Genomic DNA, 7276 nt, shown 5'->3' with positions numbered 1-7276 from the left:
AGGAATTTAAAGGAGACAAGTCTGTATATCTTTGCATTTCTAAAGCTTCTTACAATTAATGTTAGTAAATATTTGCCTTTGGAGACTTATTTTTCCTATTCCCTTGTAAGAGCAACTAATTGTTCTTAAAGTAAGGTTACAAGCAGCTTTTAAGTTATTTCACTAAACATTTAATATTAGCTTACTTTTGTGACAAAAACAAAATTCTGATTTCTGCTTATCACAGGCACATAAGTGGAGAGAGCACAGGCTTTGTAAATAGTTTTCTCATTAACTCTAAATTGCTTTCTCTAAGTGTAGAAAATCTGCTTAATAATTTACTCTTACTAGTTAAATAAAAATGCTAGCGCTTCATTTGAAGAACAGAAAATATGCTTTAATCACAGCTCCTTCTAAGGTCAGCCAAGGAAAATGGAAAGTTTGAGACCCATTTCTGCAATATTGCCAAGTATTGAAGTGGGAAGAGGAAAATATGAAACTAACCATGCATTTCCAGTATGTATTTGATAATGATGATGCTACCCTGTATTCTTATCATTGATTTACTATGGATTTACTTTCTAAAATTAAATAAAATATAAATGATCCTATGTCAATTTATTTATATAGGTAAAGGATTGTATATGTTTAAAACCTGATTTCACAGTGAAAATCTCAAGATGTAATTCTGAAGTTCTTCATCAGAAGAGACTAGTGTCTCTGGAGTTTGAGCCTCACCCCATGTACTGATTCTTCAGTCTCAGCCTGTTTCATAAACAATGTTAAGGTCACCCCTTGAGAAGAAGGAATGTCATGGTAATCTTGGAGACTATCTGGGCTCTGCTGAAGCCCATTAAAGGGACAATATTTTCTCTTGGTCAAACGAATAAAATGTGCTTCTAGTCATAGGTGAAGACCTACCATTGCAAGCTACACAAAACATAAAATATAATTAAAGAATTAACTTTATTTTATGTGTATGACAGTTTTCCCGGCATGTGTATTTGTGTAATGTGAGCTTGCCTGGTGCCTACAGAGGAGGCAGTAGATCCTGGAGTTACCAAAGGTTATGAACCGCCATAATTCCTCCCTTCTACCTGCACGCCACCATGTTTCCTGTCATGACGATAATGAACTAAACCTCTGAACTAAGGCAACACAATAAAATGTTCTCCTTTATAAGAGTGGCTGTTGTCGTAGTGTCTCTTCACAGCCGCAGAAACACTAAGGCACACACCTTGCACTCGTCTCTTTAATTTGATAGTATGGTACCGAGGAAAGGCATTGTTATTCTGTGATAGTATAACTCCACTCAACGTCATTTAATATATCTGTATCTATAAATCCTAGGAGCTTTTACAGCTACACTTTTATGTGGTATTTTAAAAATTCTTTAACCCACTTCCACACACTCTTCTGTCCTGCCCTCCCACCTCTTATTCCACTGAATCCTTCCACTTTTCCTCTGTAAATTAATAACCGTGTTCATACTTTAGAAATAAACCTGTGTGTTTTGGATAGATGGTTTTGGATTTGTCAGTCTGTTTAAGTCACACATTGACTTTTTCTTAACTTTGGTTTTGGTATTCTTTGTGCCATTCACATCATGCATCTCCATCCATTCACCTCCCCATCCCTTTGTATTTGACCTCTGACCTCGCACCCTCCCAAATAATATAAAATTTAAAAGAAGGCAAAAGAAAAATCAACCTTGTCATGTTGTCATAGAAACTGTAGTGTGACATAGTGAGTCACACAGTAAACCCTTTTACCTTTTATCCATTTTTGTTGTTGTTGTTGTTGTTGTGAGGGTTTAGTGCAAAGAGTCGTTGGTCTGGATTGAATCCTCTGGTTTTCACTATACTATTGATGCTGGGCTCTAGCTGGAGCTCCTTTTGGTTATTCTGTAGTTGCCTTGTGTTGGAAGATCCTGCAACTTTGGATGTGCAGGACTGGCCCTTGACATGCTCCCGCAGATCACAGATGGGGTAGATGTTGGCAGGGGACCTAACTCATAACGCGGGTTCTGGGCCTGGGTAGTTATACAATTGGTCAGTAGACCTGTTCTCCCTCGTACTCCCACCAGGGTGAACTCTTCTACATTGCCCTGTAAGCAAGGGGAGGAGGCCAGTTCTCTTGCTTTCAAGTTTTCAGGGTCCCGTATCTTCACGTTCAGGGCGAGCTCTGCTGCATTGTCCAGTCGATGTGGCGGCCACTCTCCTGGGTCCTGCAACTGATTCAGAGCAGGGCCAGCTCTCCCACCTGCCGCCAGTGTTGGTAGTGAGGGGTGAGGTGGAGAATGGAGCAGGTCATTTCTCGCCCACCCGTGCCGCCGGAAGGCAAATGAATAATCGGACAGCTCTCCCACGCTCACAGCTCCCGGCCTGGCTCACGCACACTGCCACCACCAATGGGCTGGCTCTTGTGCCTGCACTGACTTATCTTTAAAAGCCTCAGTTTAGATGTCAGCTCACCTTCACGTGGCCTTCACTTAGTCTGGTTTGGCACTTCTTCTTGGCCAGTGGAATTAGATCCATATACAATTAAATTCTATTTTAGAAATTAGAATTCTGGCACTTCCTGAAAGAGTAGCTTGCCAAACCCCAAATATTGATGAAATTATTAAACACACTGGTCATTGATGCTTCTAGCTTTATTTAATGACTTAACTCTGTGACATCAAAGAAAAAAAAGGGTATTTTCAAAAGACAGTGCTTTAAAAATCATCCTATCTTGCGTGAAAAGCAACAACATGATTTTATGGAATTTGACAAACTGTGTGTTCTTAGCTGTCACTGCGGCCAAATTTATCTTCACTCGCAGGGCACCTGTTAGCATGCTGTCTGCGTAGATCCAGAGCTTTCAGTTCAAATGACTTGATGAGTAAATGTGTGTCTGTTTTCCCTTTCCCATAAGACATGGTCTAGAGAGCAAGAACATTTCATCCAATGCGTCCAGAATAGCTGACTGGTGAATAATTCTGAAATCAGTTATTAAATTGTGGATCTATATTTAATGTTTAACTTTCTGAGGTACCCAAGAAAAATAAGGTTTTCCACTTTTGTCAAACAGTCTTTGATTTTTTGTTTGTTTGTTTGTTTGTTTTATTTTGTTTTGGTTTTGGGTTTTTTTGAGACTGGATTTCTCTGTGTCCTGGCTGTCCTGGAACTTGCCTTGTAGACAAGGCTGGTCTGGAACTCACAGAGATCTGCCTGCCTCTGCCTCCCACGTGCTGGGATTAAAGGGTGCACCACCATTTTCCCCGGGTACAATTTTATATTCTTGTTTCATAGGAAATACTGCGTATGTAAATTCCAAATATCCAGCATCAGGAACACACTTCTCATTCCTTAGAAGTTATGGTTCGAGGACAACAAAGAGTCATGGAGGAGATGGGATGATTCTGCTTTTCCAAAGCAAAACAAGAAACCTACCTAGTATAATCCCAAAAGATCCACTTTTTCCATGTAGTAGCTTTATTGTATACTGTATGATAGCTATGCCCAATCTTACAAGTTGACAATTTTATTTTTATCTACTTCAGCTCAGTTAATAGTTTTTTATTAATGTAATTCACCATTAGTACCTCTGTTTAGAAGTGGAAAATGGTAAGTAAGTAAATTAGAATAGAAATTGCATTGAAACATGGAACTTTTCTTGGCTGATTGCAAAGCCACACTTTAGTTAAAGTAGAATAGAAATTGTATTGGCAACACACAACTTTTCTTGATTTGTTGAGAAGCTATATATTTTTTTCAGATGTACTTTTGAAGCAGACCTCCTTGAGCATGGAATCTCCTGCATTGGAAAGGTCACAGGAACGAGTTTCAGGAATGTTTCAATGTTTGAGCCATAATGCAGTAAGACATCAATCCAACAAAAGCGCCAAGGATCTGAGAAATTCCGACATGTGAGTGAATTCGATCCCAGGCATCACGGGATACACTCGGAGAGCAGAGGTGCAGTGAGTGCTTTTGTGCCGTGTAAGAAAAGCTTCAGCGGTAATTTTGAAAATAAATACATGCATTGAAGCTTCTATAGATGAAAAATTTTGAACATTGTGGCAAGCAGAAAATGAATAGATAATTCAGATAAAGATGCTAAGGATCATAAAGGATTCCTTGGCTTTCACTCTGCATTTGCATTACCCACATTTGATTTATTTTGCATTGTTATCTTGGGTTGTTAGAGAGATACGTTTCTCGAAGGATGTATGGCAATAATTATAGTCAAAACATTTTGATTTTAAGATAAATTAATGTGGCTCAGTGTTCTGTTTGTTCTTTCCCCCTTTCTCTCCTTTGGGAGGAAAAACATAACTCTAATAAATGAGGCATACTGAAAGTGATTTTGGATAAAAGTCAGTTATTATTTTTTATTGGTTTACTGTGCTCCGAGCACAGGTATTGTGCAAGTGACTTAAAGTGGGGAATTTCTTATTAAAGCAGGAAATATCCACCGTTAGTTTCAGTACACAGGTGGTATTTTTGTGAGAGTTTTGAGAACAATGGAAGTCTCATCAGACAGATGTCTTGTAAGATTTAAGATTCTTTTGAAGTCAGGATATAGCACACTGCCACAGAAAGATGAAATGCCAGAAGGTCTTGTTATTCCTAGACCTAAACAACAGAGGACTTCTAAGCAGGCCACTCTGAGGGCTGCATGTGAGCTTATGGTCACAGACAGTTGGACCTACATGGCTTAGCTTCAGTTGAAGAGGCAGAGCAGGGTGAGACAGCTTTGTACTTTCCTGGCTTCCCTTTAGGCTTCTAAATAGTTCTGTTGGCTTTGAAGAAAAGAGTCCCTATTTATCTGTCTGGAACCTAGCCTCAGAGAAGGAGACCCAAACAAACAGCAGGAGTAGGTGAAGTGTGTGCACTCAGCCTCTTAAAAATGGGAGCCAAATTAGGAAGCAACTGGAGTCAGGGTTCAGCAAGCTGTAAGACAGAACTGACTATTTTTACCTAAAACCTCTAATCTGGGTCACAACAGCCATTGTGGAGTTTGTATTGACACTGACTTCTCAATGTTTTGACATTAGTTTTGAACTCAGTTATTTGGAGCATAAATGTGGCCTGAATAACATGGGAAACTTTCAGAAAGTTAATCATGAGGTGCCCTAAAAACATAGAAAAACGTGGTAAAGGGTACAAAGTAAGTAGAAATATGAGGGGTTGCTGGAGGCAGTATTCACGTACATTTGGTATTAACTAGGAAAATTGCATCAATCACAGTAGGGACTTCCAGTAATATTTGACTGAATTATAAAGTGAGCTAAATGTGTGGACGATATTTGTGATTGTAATAGGAAAATGTTTTGTGTAATAGACCATCAAATATTTTTAATGTTGTCTGGTCTTAATTAGGTAGGCCTGATGTATTTTTGTTCCTAGAAATATGACACACTAGAGTTGGACATTTGTATCATCAGTGTGAGCATCAAGCATTCTGGATTACTGAGTTTCAGAAATGGGACCTGTGGCAGGTCCAGCAGTCCTAAGCTGGTAGGGAGCCCCAGTGTTGCACATACCAGTGCAGATTTCAAAGGCAGCTGTCCTAGGTTAGGAAAGCATAGTTGACGTGAGTTTAGCAGGAGCAGGTCCAGCATGCCTTGTGGTTTGGGAGTCCTGAAGGGCGAGGCAGTGAGATGAACACCTTTGCTTGTTGTGCCCCACCTATCCCCGCTGGGGTCCTTTCCACCGGCAAGTTGTGCCCCTCATTGCACTGTGTGTGAAGGAGGAACACTAACGTAGAGGACTGGGAGAGAACAATGGTGCGTGAGTCCAGGTAGAAGATACGGAGTTATACATATTGAGGAAATATGCGTGAGACACACGGCCCACGCTGATGGAAACTCCAACAGCGACCCATAGCTGATGACTGGGAGACAAAATGAAACTATGCGTGTGTTGAACACCGACAAACGATTTTGAAGGACTGGTAGCATTATATCTTCAGGCACAGCAACTGTTCAATGAAAGAACTGAAAACAATGCTAACACTAAAACCAGTTTCTGAGTAGGCGTCCATACAATTGGGTGATGAAGGAAGCAAATTTGGCAGCTGCCTTATCTATCACCACCAATGCCTCTAGCCAACCTGTAATGGGATGATATTCACGATTAGTCCAATTACCATTAACTCCTAGAACGAGATGGTTGGCCCCTTATCATAAAGAGCTGACCTCTTACTTTTTCATATGAATTAGTGCCTGTGTGCAAAGACTTGTGGTTTTACACTGTGAGTAATAGGCCAGCTAGGTTGGTGTGTGGTGGCATTCAGAAAAGCATTCATTCCCTACTTCTCTGATTTAAACAGCAGGACCACAATATCTTTGGCCATCTAGAATTATGAGGTTGAATATCAAGAACATCAAGGTAACAGCAAAAAAAAAAAAAAAAAAAAAAAAAAAAAAAAAAAAAAAAAAATCTGAGGCTTCTACCCTACCTAAACATGATTGGGAAGACAGGAGGTTATTTTTCTACCTTGTTAGTATCTCACCAACAGTCTCAAGAAATCTGATCAGGGAAGTGGGGAAAGATAGTGGTGTAAATACAGAAGAACTTGGGAGAAGGGGAAAGGGGAAGCAGGATACAATTGATCTAATAGTAGTAGAGGGGAAATGGGAGCTCCTGAGGGAGCAAGGAAGGAGGGAAGTGCAGGAGGAGGGAGGAGGTGAAAGAACATTAAGGAAGGATGGCCAAAAACCACAAAAAAATCATGCGATTAACTATTTACCAAAAACCAAGCAAAATAAATATAAAACCCCTGTAAGTACCTGTTATTCAGTATATAAATATACATATACCGTTTGGATGAACTTTTTTCATCTGGACTCACCGCACTTTCTACGAGAGCCAAAGACCAACCAACAAAACCCCAAAAACTAGCCATAAGAAACCACCTTTTGTGTTGTTCTCAAGGTCTGTCTAAGAGTTTCCCCAAACACTCAATTGCTATTGTTCTTGGTTATCACCTCCAGAGGTGAAAGCTAAGTTCCTGCCGGTGAGCATACCATGCATTTCAGAAGTGGTACCCAGAGATAGCCATCTTCCAGAGGACTGGCTTGCAGGGTAGTAGAAGGTGGCATGCAAGCATCCAAAGAAGAAAGTAACCAACAAGGCTACCTTACTATGACAAATACTGACCACACAAATGACTAGCATGTTATAATGAATGGAATGGTGGTACACACATCTTAGCAGTAACCAACTGCTCTCTCATTGGACATAAGACTCAAAGATGGTTTGACTAAGAATAGTCCCCATGGACTCGTCTCTTGAAATGCATGGTCCAC

This window comes from Arvicola amphibius, chromosome 11 (assembly GCF_903992535.2).
Source record: "Arvicola amphibius chromosome 11, mArvAmp1.2, whole genome shotgun sequence".
Classification (NCBI taxonomy): domain Eukaryota; kingdom Metazoa; phylum Chordata; class Mammalia; order Rodentia; family Cricetidae; genus Arvicola; species Arvicola amphibius.
The sequence above is the reverse complement of the archived record's forward strand: the minus strand, read 5'-3'. Positions refer to the sequence as shown.